This window comes from Primulina eburnea, chromosome 18 (genome assembly GCF_022965805.1).
Source record: "Primulina eburnea isolate SZY01 chromosome 18, ASM2296580v1, whole genome shotgun sequence".
In the NCBI taxonomy this organism is placed as follows: domain Eukaryota; kingdom Viridiplantae; phylum Streptophyta; class Magnoliopsida; order Lamiales; family Gesneriaceae; genus Primulina; species Primulina eburnea.
The window spans coordinates 1068780-1086827 of NC_133118.1; positions in this window are offsets into that span (position 1 = coordinate 1068780).

Sequence of the window (18048 nt, forward strand, 5' to 3'; positions counted from 1 at the left end):
TTCTGTGAAGCGGACAAAAACTTGACAGAATAAGGATAACAAACCTTACATGTATACAAAGCGTACAAAAATGAGGTCTGAGTCATATTGGAAACCCAAATTTTCTTTTAAAAGTTTTTTCACTCATGCACCCAGTAAGACTTGGATCCTGATATTGAGTGTAAAATAAACAGCAGCTTCGTAGATAGGCGAGCTGCTTGGCCACACAATATCATCGTTTCAGACTTCAAAGCCATCATCTCGGCTTCTGCGATCGTTTTTATCGGTGTGGGTGAACAATCTCCAGTTGCCTTGAAGTGGATACAGTTTCAACTTTCAATTCAACCATACCCTGAGTTCTTAATGAGCTTTCTGATCAAATGTGTACACTTTTAACACTGTGGAAGAGATTGAGTAGAAGCTAAGGGAAACGATTCACGTAATCCATATAACTACCATTGCCCTGGAGGATATGGAGTTGGGTATCTGGAATTGGGAGGTGATAGTGGATAAGTTAACTACGAAAGCAATATGAGACTAGATGAGAAACTGAGGGGAGAAGAGAAGACGAAAGGGCAAATTCTGTGGCTGTCGATGACGCTAAGGATGATCGATAAGATGATAATAGTGGAGATGAAGAAACAAGAGCCAACATCAATGGTGTTGATTCTGATGATGGTGGGTTTCCCTCGCGGCTTCTTGCCCATGCGGCGTATTTTTTTGAAACGAGGTCCTCAGTCGTACATAAAATGATTTCTTTCACTTCTAAATCTTGATAAATGGAATTTTCCGTACATGAGGTCAGCCAGGTGTCGACACAATTGGCGTGAAACTCTGTCAATATATAAAAAAAGTCACTCAGCTAAATAAGCCAGTGCAGGATACAGGAGTGGGGCAGACTGCAGAGTGGAGGGATTCCCCTTCTCCCAAGGGAACACATTAAAATTTGTTAAGTAGTTCATGGTTTCTTAAATTGTCATTCTGCGTGAATAGATATTGGCTACTGTGGTATGTACTGAAATTTTATGTTTGAAGATTTTGTGTAATGTAGGTCATGACGTCACTTTTTATCAAGTTGGATGTGTTTTGATTTTTTATGAAATAAATTGAAGAAATATTAGAAATGGAGAGTTTTAGGCCAATTCATTGCTTTTATTAGAATTGGAAGAAGGTGGTAGGCTCAGGGTACCACCAACTCATCACCACGTCCCAAACATCTAACATCATCCCAACACAGCAATTAAATTGGGGAAGTTTGAGGGCTCTAAAACTCTTTTGTCGAAAAAAATCAAAAATTAATTTGCATTAGTTGACTATCAATTTTTGTTGGCCAAACATACAAAAGGTGAAGCAATCTTTTGCGATGCGTTTTAAAGCCATGAGGTCTCGGGCCAAAGTGGACCATATCACAAGTGGGCTGGGGCGTGACATTTGGTATCTGAGCGACTCTGCGTGAGTTTGGGATGGTGGGAAAAACCTCAGTGAGGAAGCTGAATTCCGAAAGAGGGGGTGAAGGCCCTTAGGCGAAATCCCACATTGTTAAACCCCAGGAGAGATTCTGAGCATTTAAATGAGCGTGTAGCAACCCCTTGTGAAGCGTTTTAAAGTCGTGAGATCTCGGGCCAAAGCGGACAATATCACAAGTAGCCTGAGCCATGGCAAGTGTACTGAATTTAAGTTTCATTATTTTTATTTTCATGTTATGATACATATCAAATTTGTATATTTTCTTCTCCACTTTTGTTGTTGTGTGTCTAATTTCTTCATCGTAGAATTTGGTTGACTTAGCTGGATTAGAAAGAGTAGTTCAAACTCAGGATGTGGGAGTTTGTTTGAGAAAAAGATAACACATTGACAAGAGCCTAACATTACTCGGTTTTATTATCAACAAACTAAGAGAGGATGAAAACCAAAGGTATTTGAAGTTGTTTGTCAATGTAAAAATAATGATATATATATATATATATATATATATATATATATATATATATATATATATATATATATATATATATATATATATATGCACACACACGCACACACAAACATATAAACATATATTAACTTGTCTAATGCTTTATGCAGCTATTAAATTCCTTATGGTGACACCAAGCTTACTAATATTATTCGACTTACTCTACGTGGTAAGGTGTATACTACAATAATTTGCACCATTGCACCAGAACAAGTATTTAACTGCAGGTTTTCTTTATTCAAGTTTGCTATTGCATCGAGTTGATATCAATTTTACTTTTGGAAATGAGTATCGTACGTAGACTCACATAGAAGAGACAAAAAGAACTCTTGAGTTTGCCACCAAGCAAAACAGATCACCACTTGTGTTAAAGTGAATAAAGTATGCTAAAAGATGCCAGTTCTGTTAATGAACTCTTGAGTTTACCTTATATTAAATTTATTTTGTTCAGATTGATTTAGGTGACAAGAAGGCGCTTGACAAATATGAGGTGCATTCTCCTTGTATATTTTTTTCCCCGTTGTTTTAGATATTGTCTGTTGCAATTTCCAATGTTGAGAGACTAGAAGAAATAGCAAACATGAAGGGGGATGAAAAAGATGAAGAAAGTGAGGAGATGATGGGCATTTAAATGAGCGTGTAACAACCCCTTGTGATACGTTTTAAAGTCGTAAGGCCTCGGGCTAAGATGGACAATATCACAAGTGGGCTGGGTCGTGACATTTGGTATCCGAGCCAGTGTGTGGATGTCGCACGTAGTGACGTGTTTTAAAGCCATGAGACATCGGGCCAAAGCGGACAATATCACAAGTGGGCTGGGGCATGACATTTGGTATTTGAGCGACTCCGCGTGATTTTGGGATGGTGGGACAAACCTCAGCAAGGAAGCTGAGTCCCGAAAGGGGGGGTGAAGACCCTTAGGCGAAATCCCACATCGCTAAACCTCGGGAGAGATTCTGGGCATTTAAATGAGCGTGTAGCAACCTCTTGTGATGCGTTTTAAAGTCATGAGACCTAGGGCCAAAGCGGACAATATCATAAGTGGGCTGAGCCGTGGCAAGTGTACTTAATTTAAGTTTCATTATTTTTATTTTCATGTTATGATACATATCAAATTTGTATCTTTTCTTCTCCACTTTTGTTGTTGTTTGTCTAATTTCTTCATTGTAGAACTTGGTTGACTTAGCTGGATTAGAAAGAGTAGTTCAAACTCAGGCTGTGGGAGTTTGTTTGAGAGAAGGAGAACACATTGACAAGAGCCTAACATTATTCGGTTCTATTATCAACAAACTAAGCGAGGATGAAAACCAAAGGTAGTTGAAGTTGTTTGTCAATGTAAAAATAATGATATATATATATATATATACACACACACACGCACACACAAACATATAAACATATATTAACTTGTCTAATGCTTTATGGAGCTATCAAATTCCTTATGGTGACACCAAGCTTACTAATATTATTCGACTTACTCTACGTGGTAAGGTCATTACTACAATAATTTAAACCATTGCACCAGAACAAGTATTTAATTGCAGGTTTTCTTTATTCATGTTTGATATTGAATCGATTTGATATCAATTTTACTTTATGAAATTGAGTATCATACGTAGGCTCACATAGAAGAGACAAAAAGAACTCTTGAGTTTGCCATCAAGCAAAACAGATCACCACTTGTGTTAAAGTGAATAAGGTATGTAAAAAGATGTCAGTTCTGTTAATGAACTCTTGAGTTTACCTTATACTAAATTTATATTTATTCAGATAGACTTAGGTGACAAGAAGGCGCTTGACAAATATGAGGTGCATTCTCCTTTTATCTTTTTTTCCCGTTGTTTTAGATACTGTCTGTTGCCATTTCAAATGTTGAGAGACTAGAAGAAATAGCAAACATGAAGGGGGATGAAAAAGATGAAGAAAGTGAGGAGATGATGGGCATTTAAATGAGCGTGTAGCAACCCCTTGTGATACGTTTTAAAGTCGTGAGGCCTCGGGCCAAGACGGACAATAACACAAGTGGGCTGGGTCGTGACATTTGGTGTCAGAGCCAGTGTGTGGATGTCGTACGTTGTGACGCGTTTTAAAGCCATGAGACCTCGGGTCAAAGCGGACAATATCACAAGTGGGTTGGGCCGTGACATTTGGTTTCTGAATGACTCTACGTGAGTTTGGGATGGTGGGGTAAACCTCAGCGAGGAAGCTGAGTCTCGAAAGGGGGGGGGGGGGGGGGGGGGTAAAATCCCCGAGGCAAAATCACACATCGCTAAACCACGAGAGAGATGCTGGACATTTAAATCAGCGTGTAGCGACCCCTTGTGATGCGTTTTAAAGTCGTGAGATCTCGGGCCAAAGCGGACAATATCACAAGTGGGCTGGGCCTTGACAAGTGTATTGAATTTAAATTTCATTATTTTTTATTTTTATGTTATGATACATATCAAATTTGTATCTTATATTCTCCACTTTTGTTGTTGCTTGTCTAATTTCTTTATTGTAGAACTTGGCTGACTTAGCTGGATCAGAAAGAGTAGCTCAAACTCAAGCTGGAGGAGTTTGTTTGAGAGAAGAAGAACACATTGACAATAGCCTAACGTTACTCGGTTCTATTGTCAACAAACTAAGCGATGATTAAAACCAAAGGTAGTTGAAGTTGTTTGTCAATGTGTGTGTGTGTGTTTATATATATATATATATATATATATATATATATATATATATATATATATATATATATATATATATATATATATATGCAAACACACGCACACACAAACATATAAACATATATTAGCATGTCTAATGCTTTATGCAGCTATCAAATTCCTTATGGTGACACCAAGATTATTAATATTCTTCGACTTACTCTATGTGGTAATGTGTATACTACCATAATTTGCACAATTGCACCAAAACAGCTATTTAACTACATGTTTTCTTTAGTCATGTTTGCTATTGCATCGAGTTGATATCAATTTTACTTTTGGAAAATGACTATCGTATATAGGCTCACATAGAAGAGACAAAAAGAACTCTTGAGTTTGTCAGCAAGCAAAACAGATCACCACTTGTGTTAAAGTAAATAAGGTATGCAAGAAGATGCCAGTTCTGTTAATGAACTCTTGAGTTTACATTATATTAAATTTATATTTATTCAGATAGACTTAGGTGACAATAAGGCTCAGAAGACGCTTGACAAATATGAGGTGCATTCTCTTTTTATCATTTTTTTCTCTGTTGTTTTTGATACTGTCTGTTGCAATTTCCAATGTTCAGAGACTAGAAGAAATAGCAAATATGAAGGAGGATGAAAAAGATGAAGAAATTGAGGAGATGATGGGCATTTAAATAAGCGTGTAGCAACCCCTTGTGATGCGTTTTAAAGTCGTGAGGCCTCGGGCTAAAGCGGAAAATATCACAAGTGGACTGGGCTGTGACATTTGGTATCGGAGCCAGTGTGTGGATGTCCCACGTTGTGACGTGTTTTAAAGCTATGAGGCCTCGGGCCAAAGCGGACAATTTAACTAGTGGGCTGGGCCGTGACATTGGGTATCAGAGCAACTCCGCTTGATTTTGGAATGATGAGGCAAACCTCAGCGAGGACGCTAAGTCCCGAAAGGGGAGGCTGAAGGCCCATAGGCGAAATCCCACATCGCTAAATCACGGGAGAGATGTTGGACATTTAAATGAGCATATAGCAACCCCTTGTGATACGTTTTAAAGCCGTGAAACCTCGGGCCAAAGCGGACAAAATCACAAGTGGGCGAGCCTTGACATTTGGTATCTGAGTGACTTTTCCTGAGTTTGGGAATGTTGGGACAGACCTCAGCGAGGAAGCTGAGTCCCAAAAGGGGTGGGGAGGGGGGTGAAGGCCCTTAGGCAAAATCACACATAGCTAAACCACGGGAGAGATGCTGGCCATTTCAATGAGCGTGTAGCAGCCCTTTATGATGCATTTTAAAGTCTTGAGACCTCGGACCAAAGCAGATAATGTCACAAGTGGGCTGGGCCGTAACAAGTGTACTGAATTTAAGTTTAATTATTTTGATTTTCATATTATGATACATATCAAATTTTTATCTTATCTTCTCCACTTTTGTTGTTGTTTGTATAATTTCTTCATTGTAGAACTTGGTTGGCTTAGCTGGATCAGAAAGAGTAGCTCAAACTCAGGCTGGGGGAGTTTGTTTGAGAGAAGGAGAACACATTGACAAGAGCCTAATGTTGCTCGGTTCTATTATAAACGAACTAAGCGAGTATGAAAACCAAAGGTAGTTAAAGTTGTTTGACAATGTAAAAATAATGATATTATATAGATATACACACACACACACAGAGACACGCACACAAACATATAAACATATATTAGCATGTCTAATGCTTTATGCAGCTATCAAATTCCTTATGGTGACACCAAGCTTACTAATATTTTTCGACTTACTCTACGTTGTAAGGTTTATACTACAATAATTTGCACCAATGCATCAGAACAAGTATTTAACGGTAGGTTTTCTTTATTCATGTTTGCTATTGCATCGAGTTGATATCAATATTACTTTTGGAAAATGACTTTCGTACGTAGGCTCACATAGAAGAGACAAAAAGAACTCTTGAGTTTGCCACCAAGCAAAACAAATCACCACTTGTGTTAAAGTGATTAAGGTATGCAAAAAGAAGTCAGTTCTGTTAATGAACTCGTGAGTTTACTTTATATTAAATTTATATTTACTCAGATAGACTTAGGTGACAAGAAGGCTCAGAAGACGCTTGACAAATATGAGGTGCATTCTCTTTTTATCATTTTTTTCCCGTTGTTTTTAATACTGATTGTTGCAATTTCCAATGTTCAGAGACAAGAAGAAATAGCAAACATGAAGGAGGATGAAAAAGATGAAGAAAATGAGGAGATGATGGACATTTAAATGAGCGTGTAGCAACCCCTTGTGATGCGTTTTAAAGTCGTGAGGCCTCGGGCTAAAGTGGACAATATTACAAGTAGGCTTGGCCGTGACATTTGGTCTCAGAGCCAGTGTGTGGATGTCGCACGTTGTGACGCGTTTTAAAGCCATGAGGCCTCAGGCTAAAGCGGACAATATAACAAGTGGGCTGGGCCGTGGCATTGGGTATCAAAGCGACTCCGCGTGATTTTGTGATGGTGGGGCAAACCTCAGCGAGAACGTTGAGTCCCGAAAGGGGAGGAGGGTGAAGGCTCTTAAGCGAAATCCCACATCACTAAACCACGGGGGAGATGATGAGCATTTAAATGAGCATGTAGCAACCCCTTGTGATGCGTTTTAAAGTCGTGAGGTCTCGTGCCAAAACGGACAATATCACAAGTGGGCTGAGCCTGACATTTGGTATCAGAGCCAGTGTGTGGATGTCGCATGTTGTGACGCTTTTTAAAGCCTTGAGGTCTCGGGGCCAAAGCGGACAATATCACAAGTGGGTTGGGCCGTGATATTTGGTATCACAGCGACTCCGCGTGATTTTGGGATTGTGGGCAAACCTCAGCGAGGACGCTGAGTCCCGAAAAAGGGGGGTTGAAGGCTCTTAGGCAAAATTCTACATCGCTAAACCACGAAAGAGATGTTGAGCATTTAAATGAGTGTGTAGCAACCCATTGTGACGCGTATTAAAGCCATGAGGCCTCGAGCCAAAGCGGACAAAATTACAAGTGCGTTGGGCCATGACATTTGGTATCAGAGCGACTCTGCCTGGGATGGTGGGGCAAATCTCAGTAAAGAAACTGAGTCCTGAAAGGAGGGGTGAAGGCCCTTAGGCGAAATCCCACATCGCTAAGCCCTGGGAAAGATTCTGGGCATTTAAATGAGCGTGTAGCAACCCTTTATGATGCATTTTAAAGTCTTGAGAGCTCGGACCAAAGCAGACAATGTCACAAGTGGGCTGGGCCGTGACAAGTGTACTGAATTTAAGTTTCATAATTTTTATTTTCATGTTATGATAAATATCAAATCTTTATCTTATCTTCTCCACTTTTGTTGTTGTTTGTCTAATTTCTTCATTGTAGAACTTGGTTGACTTAGCTAGATTAGAAAGAGTAGTTCAAACTCAGGCTGTGGGAGTTTGTTTGAGAAAAAAGATAACACATTGACAAGAGCCTAACATTACTCGGTTTTATTATCAACAAACTAAGAGAGGATGAAAACTTAAGTTATTTGAAGTTGTTTGTCAACGTAAAAATATATATATATATATATATATATATATATATATATATATATATATATATATATATATATATATGCACACACGCACAAACAAACATATAAACATATATTAACTTGTCTAATGCTTTATGCAGTTATCAAATTCCTTATGGTGACACCAAGCTTACTAATATTATTTGACTTACTCTACGTGGTAAGGTGTATACTACAATAATTTGCACCAATGCACCAGAACAAGTATTTAACTGCAGGATTTCTTTATTCATGTTTGCTATTGCATCGACTTGATATCAATTTTACTTTTGGAAAATGAGTATCGTACGTAGGCTCACATAGAAGAGACAAAAAGAACTCTTGATTTTGCAATCAAGCAAAACAGATCACCACTTGTGTTAAAGTGAATAAGGTATGCAAAAATATGCCAGTTCTGTTAATGAACTCTTGAGCTACCTTATATTAAATTTATATTTATTCAGATAGACTTAGGTGACAAGAAGGCGCTTGACAAATATGAGGTGTATTCTCCTTGTATCTTTTTTGTTCCCGTTGTTTTAGATAATGTATGTTGCAATTTCCAATGTTGAGAGACTAGAAGAAATAGCAAACATGAAGGGAGATGAAAAAGATGAACAAAGTGAGGAGATGAAGGGCATTTAAATGAGCGTGTAGCAACCCTTTGTGATACGTTTTAAAGTCGTGAGGCCTCGGGCTAAGATGGATAATATCACAAGTGGGCTGGGTCGTGACATTTGGTATCCGAGCCAGTGTGTGGATGTCACATATTGTGACGCGTTTTAAAGCCATGAGACCTCGGGCCAAAGCGGACAATATCACAAGTGGGCTGAGCCGTGACATTTGGTATCAGAGCGACTCTGCGTGATTTTGGTATGGTGGGACAAATCTCAGCGAGGACGCTGAGTCCCGAAAGAGGGGGTGAAGGCCCTTTGTCGAAATCCCACATCGCTAAACCACGTGAGAGATGTTGGGCATTTAAATGAGCGTGTAGCAACCTCTTGTGATGCGCTTTAAAGCCATGAGACCTCGGGCCAAAGCGGATAATATCACAAATGGACTGGGCCGTGACAATTGGTATCTGAGCGACTATGCGTGAGTTTAGGAGGGTGGGGTAAACCTCAGCGAGAAAGCTGAGTCCCGAAAGGGGGGGTTAGAGCCCCGAGGCAAAATCAGACATCGCTAAACCACAGAAGAGATGCTGGGCATTTAAATGAGCGTGTAGCAACCCTTTGTGATGCGTTTTAAAGTCGTGAGACCTCGGGCCAAAGCGGACAATATCACAAGTGGGCTGGGCCTTGACAAGTGTACTGAATTTAAGTTTCATTATTTTTTATTTTCATGTTATGATACATATTGTAGTAGCCCGAATTCCAAATTGGGTAATTAACGGAGTAATGGTGATTAAGAAGGTTTAATGTGTAATTTTGACCGAGTCATGATCGGACGGACCGAAGATGGTTCGGAAGCACCGAAGAGGTCGGAAGGTCCGAAGTGAGTTCGGTGGATCCGATCATTAGGTGTCAAGAGTTGATCGACACGTGGGAGTTCGGACGTTCCGAAGTGTAGGTTCGGTGGATCCGATCATGAGGTGTCAAGAGCAGCTGGACACGTGCATGTTCGGACGGTCCGAAGTGTATGATCGGAGGATCCGATCATGAGCTGTCAAGAGCCAATGGACACGTAGCGTTCGGACGTTCCGAAGTGTTGTTCGGAGGATCCGAACATGGCCTATAAATAGTGCTCGGATTTCTCATTTTTGACTTGCCAATTTCTTGAGTTTTCTCTCATTTTGGAGAGTTTGGAAGGTTTCTAGGGTTAGTTGTTGGTCGAGCGATAGCCAAGAGCTGCCAGGAGTAGTAGCGTAGCGGCGCCTGAGTTACAAGGCAATCGACATCAAAGGGCTGTCGACGGACGAAGGTAAACCCTAAACCTTTGGTAGTACTAGGGAGTACTGGTTTTGCTAGTCGAGCATGGTAGTAGTGATTGAGTATGCTTTTTGATGCGTAGGTTTGTGCTAGACCTGATTAGCGGTGTTGCGTAAGGCTAGGCTTGCTGTGATAGAGGTACGAAAGTACTATCCGAGATATCCTGGTTGAGTATACATTCATATATGTGTTGCATGAGTATTTGCTGCATTGTTATATGTCATATGATGCATGCTATTATGTCACGAGTTATGATGCATATTGCATATCATGTTGAGCCGTATCTCCTTCGAGATAGCCTTTACTGTTGAGCTGTATCTCTTTCGAGATAAGCTATATCTTGGGGCCGCTCAGCCCTGTCTTGTGGACGCATGGACACCGAGAGTACACAGTGGCCGACGGGTCGGGAGGGCTTCGGTGGTCCGGGACATTTTAGGTCCACGTCTGTCTTGTAGTGGATGCAGTGACCCAGAGGTTGGACCGCGCGGCACTATCCACTTGGCGCCTCTAGACTGAGCATTTTGAGATCCTTTGTGATTCCTGTTTCTTGACTACCCTGGTATCATATCATAGCATGTGCATTTCATATAGGTTTGTATACTCATACTTTTGTACTGGGCGTTCTTATCGCTCACGTCCTCGGTTTTGTTTATTCTTGGACACCCCATTCCCACGGGGCAGGCCTCAGGTTGGACAGCTCAGGAGGAGCAGGAGGAGGACGTTGAGTAGCTGGTTGGTTTAGTTTATCGGTATTGTTTTGATTCGATATGGTTGTATTGGGTATTTTATTTGGAGTTATTTTCGATTTCGATTGAGTTGTATAACCATTATTTTGTTGACTTTTCCGCTGTTATCTCTGATTATTGTTAATTAGGTTAATTGCATGCTTAGTTCTTGCCTAGTAGGTGATTCTGGAACGGGTCACTACATTTATGGTATCAGAGCATGCATACGATTTTGGGATATAGATTTCTGTTTTGGGATTTCCGTTGACCAATTTACTAGTTTCCCCATTCTATGTTGTAGCAATGGCTGACCACTTTGGTGATGAGAGTAGTCAGGGAAGTGTAGGTCGTTGGGGTGACCAGGACGATTTGTTAAGCGTCATAAGTTACCGCATGTTTCTCTAGATGTCATTCTTTCCGTTTCTACTCCGATGGGTCATTCGGTGTTAGCGAAGCGTCTAGTGATGGGTTGTCCCTTAGATTTTGAGGGTAACGATGTTGTTATTTCGTTTTGTTCATTCTCTAAACTTGATTTCGAGGACGAAATCGTTTTAAGGGGGGGAGAATGTAGTAGCCCGAATTCCAAATTGGGTAATTAACGGAGTAATGGTGATTAAGAAGGTTTAATGTGTAATTTTGACCGAGTCATGATCGGACGGACCGAAGATGGTTCGGAAGCACCGAAGAGGTCGGAAGGTCCGAAGTGAGTTCGGTGGATCCGATCATTAGGTGTCAAGAGTTGATCGACACGTGGGAGTTCGGACGTTCCGAAGTGTAGGTTCGGTGGATCCGATCATGAGGTGTCAAGAGCAGCTGGACACGTGCATGTTCGGACGGTCCGAAGTGTATGATCGGAGGATCCGATCATGAGCTGTCAAGAGCCAATGGACACGTAGCGTTCGGACGTTCCAAAGTGTTGTTCGGAGGATCCGAACATGGCCTATAAATAGTGCTCGGATTTCTCATTTTTGACTTGCCAATTTCTTGAGTTTTCTCTCATTTTGGAGAGTTTGGAAGGTTTCTAGGGTTAGTTGTTGGTCGAGCGATAGCCAAGAGCTGCCAGGAGTAGTAGCGTAGCGGCGCCTGAGTTACAAGGCAATCGACATCAAAGGGCTGTCGACGGACGAAGGTAAACCCTAAACCTTTGGTAGTACTAGGGAGTACTGGTTTTGCTAGTCGAGCATGGTAGTAGTGATTGAGTATGCTTTTTGATGCGTAGGCTTGTGCTAGACCTGATTAGCGGTGTTGCGTAAGGCTAGGCTTGCTGTGATAGAGGTACGAAAGTACTATCCGAGATATCCTGGTTGAGTATACATTCATATATGTGTTGCATGAGTATTTGCTGCATTGTTATATGTCATATGATGCATGCTATTATGTCACGAGTTATGATGCATATTGCATATCATGTTGAGCCGTATCTCCTTCGAGATAGCCTTTACTGTTGAGCTGTATCTCTTTCGAGATAAGCTATATCTTGGGGCCGCTCAGCCCTGTCTTGTGGACGCATGGACACCGAGAGTACACAGTGGCCGACGGGTCGGGAGGGCTTCGGTGGTCCGGGACATTTTAGGTCCACGTCTGTCTTGTAGTGGATCAAATTTGTATCTTATCTTCTCCACTTTTGTTGTTGCTTGTCTAATTTATTTACTGTACAACTTGGTGGACTTAGCTGGATCAGAAAGAGTAGCTCAAACTCAAGCTGGGGGAGTTTGTTTGAGAGAAGGAGAACGCATTGACAATAGCCTAACTTTACTCGGTTCTATTATCAACAAACTAAGCGATGATGAAAACAAAGGGAGTTGAAGTTGTTTGTCAGTGTGTGTGTGTGTGTATATAAACACACATGCACACACAAACATATAAACATATATTAACATGTCTAATGCTTTACGCAGCTATCAAATTCCTTATGGTGACCCCAAACTTACTAATATTCTTCGACTTACTCTACGTAGTAAGGTGTATACTACAATAATTTGCACCATTGCACCAAAATATTTATTTAACTGCAGGTTTTCTTTATTCATGTTTGCTATTGCATCGAGTTGATATCAATTTTACTTTTGGAACAAGACTATCGTACATAGGCTCAAATAGAAGAGACAAAAAAACTCTTGATTTTGTCAGAAAGCAATACAGATCACCACTTGTGTTAAAGTGAATAAGGTATGCAAAAAGATGCCAGTTCAGTTAATGAACTCTTGAGTTTACGTTATATTAAATTTATATTTATTCAGATAGACTTAGGTGACAAGAAGGCTCAAAAGACGCTTGACAAATATGAGGTGCATTCTCTTTTTATCATTTTTTTCCGGTTGTTTTTGATACCGTCTGTTGCAATTTCCAATGTTCAGAGACTAGAAGAAATAACAAATATGAAGGAGGATGAAAAATATGAAGAAAGTGAGGAGATGATGAGCATTTAAATAAGCGTGTAACAACCCCTTGTGATGCGTTTTAAAGTCGTGACGCCTTGGGCTAAAGCGGACAATATCACAAGTGGACTAGGCCATGACATTTGGTATCAGAGCCAGTGTGTGGATGTCGCACGTTGTGACACGTTTTAAAGCCATGAGGCCTCCGGCCAAAGCGAACAATACAACAAGTGGGCTGGGCCGTGGCATTGGGTATCAGAGCGACTCCGCTTGATTTTGGGATGATGGGGCAAACTTCAGCCAGGACGCTGAGTCTCGAAAGGGGGGGGGGGGGGGGGCTGAAGGCCCATAGGCCAAATCCCACATCGCTAAATCACGGGAGAGATGTTGGACATTTAAATGAGCATGTAGCAACTACTTGCGATGCGTTTTAAAGCTGTGAGACTTCGGGCCAAAGCGGACAAAATCACAAGTTGGTGAGCTTTGACATTTGGTATCTGAGCGACTCTGCGTGAGTTTGGGATGGTGGGCCAAACCTCAGCGAGAAATCTGAGTCACGAAAGGGGTGGGGGGTGTGAAGGCCCTTAGGCAAAATCACACATCGTTAAACCACGGGAGAGATGCTGGGCATTTAAATGAGCGTGTAGCAACCCTTTATGATGCGTTTTAAAGTCTTGAGATCTCGGACCATAGAACACAATATCACAAGTGAGTTGGGCCGTGACAAGTGTACTGAATTTAAGTTTAATTATTTTGATTTTCATGTTATGATACATATCAAATTTGTATCTTATCTTCTCCACTTTTGTTGTTGCTTGTCTAATTTCTTCATTGTAGAAATTGGTTAACTTAGCTTGATCAGAGAGAGTAGCTCAAACTCAGGCTGGGGGAGTTTGTTTGAGAGAAAGAGAACACATTGACAAGAGCCTAACATTACTCGGTTCTATTATCAACGAACTAAGCGAGGAAAACCAAAGGTAATTGAAGTTGTTTGTCAATGTAAAAATAATGATATATATATATATATATATATATATATATATATATATATATATATAAAATATATGTTATATATATATACACACACACACACACAAACATATAAACATATATTAACATGTCTAATGCTTTATGCAGATATCAAATTCCTTATTGTGACACGAAACTTATTAATATATTTCGACTTACTCTAGTTGTAAGGTGTATACTACAATAATTTTCACCACTGCATCAGAACAGGTATTTAACTGCAGGTTTTCTTTATTCATGTTAGCTATTGCATCGAGTTGATATCAATATTACTTTTGGAAAATGACTTTCATACGTAGGCTCACATAGAAGAGACAAAAAGAACTCTTGAGTTTTCAAGCAAGCAAAACAGATCACCACCTGTGTTAAAGTGAATAAGTTATGCAAAAATAAGTCGGTTCTGTTAATAACTCTTGAGTTTACGTTATATTAAATTTATATTTATTCAGATAGACTTAGGTGACCAGAAGGCTCAGAAGACGCTTGACAAATATGAGGTGCATTCTCCTTGTATCATTTTTTCCCGTTGTTTTAGATACTGTCTGTTGCAATTTCCAATGTTCAGAGACTAGAAAAAATAGCAAACATGAAGGAAGATGAAGAAAATGAAGAGATGATGGGCATTTCAATGAGCGTGTAGCAACCCTTTGTGACGCGTTTTAAAGTCGTGAGACCTCGGACCAAAGCGGACAATATCACAAGTGGGCTGAGCCATGACATTTGGTATTAGAGCCAGTGTGTGGATGTCACATGTTGCGATGTGTTTAAAGCCATGAGGCCTCGGGCCAAAGCGGACAATATCACAAGTGGGCTGGACCGTGACATTTGGTATCAGAGCGACTCCGCTTGATATTTGGATGGTGGGGTAAACCTCAGCGAGGATGCTGAGTCCCGAAAGGTGGGGGTGAAGGCCCATAGGCGAAATCCAACATCGCTAAACCACAAGAGAGATGATGGACATATAAATGAGCGTGTAGCAACCCCTTGTTATGCGTTTTAAAGTCGCGAGGTCTCGGGCCAAAGAGGACAATATCACAAGTGGGCTGGGCCATGACATTTTGTATCTGAGCCAGTGTGTGGATGTCTCACGTTGTGACGCGTTTTAAAGTCATGAGGCCTCGGGCAAAAGCGGACAATATCACAAGTGGGTTGGGCCAAGACATTTGGTATTATAGCGACTCCGCGTGATTTTTGGATGGTAAGGCAAATCTCAGCGAGGATGCTGAGTCCCGAAAGGGGGGTGGTGAAGGACCTTAGGTAAAATTTCACATCGCTAAACCACGATAGAGATGTTGGGCATTTAAATGAGCATGTAGCAACCTCTTGTGACGCGTTTAAAGCCGTGAGGCCTCGGGCCAAAGCGGACAATATCACGAGTAGGTTAGGTCGTGACATTTGGTATCAGAGCGACTCTGCGTGGGCTTGAGATGGTGGGGCAAACCTCAGCGAGGAAGCTGAATTCCGAAAGGGGGTGAAGGCTCTTAGACAAAATCTCACATCGCTAAACCACGGGAGAGATGATGAGCATTTAAATGAGCGTGTAGCAACCCCTTGTGATGCGTTTTAAAGTCGTGAGACCTCAGGCCCAAGCGGACAATATCACAAGTGGGTTGGGCCGTGACAAGTGTACTGAATTTAAGTTTCATTATTTTGATTTTCATGTTATGATATATATCAAATTTTTATCTTATCTTCTCCACTTTTGTTGTTGCTTGTCTAATTTCTTTATTGTAGAACTTGGTTGACTTAGTTGGATCAGAAAGAGTGGCTCAAACTCAGTCTGGGGGAGTTTGTTTGAGAGAAAGAGAACACATTGACAAGAGCCTAACGTTACTCGGTTCTATATCAACAAACTAAGCGATGATGAAAAACAAAGGTAGTTGAAGTTGTCTGTAAATGTCAAGACATTATGCGAGAGTTTGTCCTAATCGGGCAAGACAACAATATCAGCCCTCACACCTGCAGAGACAGTATTATCCCATTACGGTCTGACGTCACTCTTTTACGGCACATCTAGCCATTAAGATCAAGCGACGTAACGTTAGCAGTTTGATGCATGAGAACTTCTCGAGATTTCATAAATCTCGATACTACTTTTACTCATGTACGATTAACAGAACAGAAATAGTAATTTTTGGAGTTAGAATTTGAAATCAATCATTATGATTAAAAAAAGGGTCCTATGTACGAATAATAGCTAATTGATTCATTTAAGATCCCTTCATCCCAATCCCTCGAAAAATAAAACAAAAATAAAAAACCATACGTCCAAATACAACCTATTTACAAGGAAAAATGTTAATTTTAATCTCCTATATTGGACAACGTAAATATAAATTTTAACAATGATATTAGTAATTTAATTACACGATTTCAACGAAAAAGATTAATATAGTTTATGCAAATGTTTAAAAAAGCGATTATTGATTTTTCTTTTAAAAATATACAACAATTTGTAAAGGAAAAATCCATAATAATTTTTTAAATAATTTTCAAACACTACCTAAAATTGATTTAAAAAATAAACATAGTTACATGACGATAATTGATTTAGCGAAACATACATTATTAAAAATAGTCATACACAATATATACATAACTAAAATTGACATTTGAGATGTTTACGATTACTGGCTTCGAATTTGATTTCGACGATGTCCCTCATGCAAACGACCGAGAATTTGAAATAATGTGGTTTTCATATCCTCTCTTTTTTCAGTGTGTGGGACGATTGACGAACCATCCCAAAGAAAAACACTCCGAGGATGAGTATTAGTCTAATTCAAGAATCAATTGAGGACATTGATTTAATATATTTACAAAATAATAGTTATTTATTCAACTGCATACACTATATATTTTCAGTCCATGTATATAACATGCATCATATCTTTATTTTATTTTAATATCTAATGACAAAAACCCAAATGCTATGTGTTTGTAGTACAATGATTATGAAGGTCATTTTCTTAAAAAAAATTTATAGAGAGACTGTCATTTTTTAAATTGACCTCTAAATTGCAAATCCATGCGATTTTAGTTCTCTATGGTGGTGTCGGATTTAAATCTTAATCTGCTATTTTTTGAAATTTTTTTTCGACGTGACGTTTATGTGACCTCGATGTAGTGTTAATATAAAGTCAACATGGTGTTGACATGTATATTGTCATATCAGTACTCCAGATAAAAAATGATTCAAATTTCCAAAAATATTTAATAAATACATAACTAAAACTGAAATGCAACACAATATAGGGCCAATCTAGCACTAATGTGGTGCCAAAATGGTGTTGACTTGTGCAGTGAGTGTCAAATCAATACTCCCGGTAGAAAATACTAAATTGCCAAAAAACTAAATATGAAGGATTAAGAATGAAAATCGATAACATACAAAATCATAATCACCAAGAAGTAAATATAAATGACTAAAAATACATTTTTCTCTTACAAATTTATCCTTGTTTGATTCATACTCGATGATCAGGCATATGACAGACAATTTTATCGTAGACTCCTCATTTATTAGATTGAGAAAATCATCAAGATTGCTTGATCCCTTGTCTAATTTACTCCAATAACAAGAACATGGATCGAATTACTGATTACTTTTCTACTAATTTAATGAGTAAAAATTTGTAATATGTTACACTTGCAAACATTCAATTAATTATATTTCCGTGATTGTTAATATAACCCACTCAACGAAACAAATTAGATATAACTGTAGATCTAGCCATTATTGATCTAACCCCCAATCCAACGGCTCAAGGTATAGAAGAATTGAGTTATAAGTTACCAAAATATTTTTTTTTTAAAAATATTATACGAGCA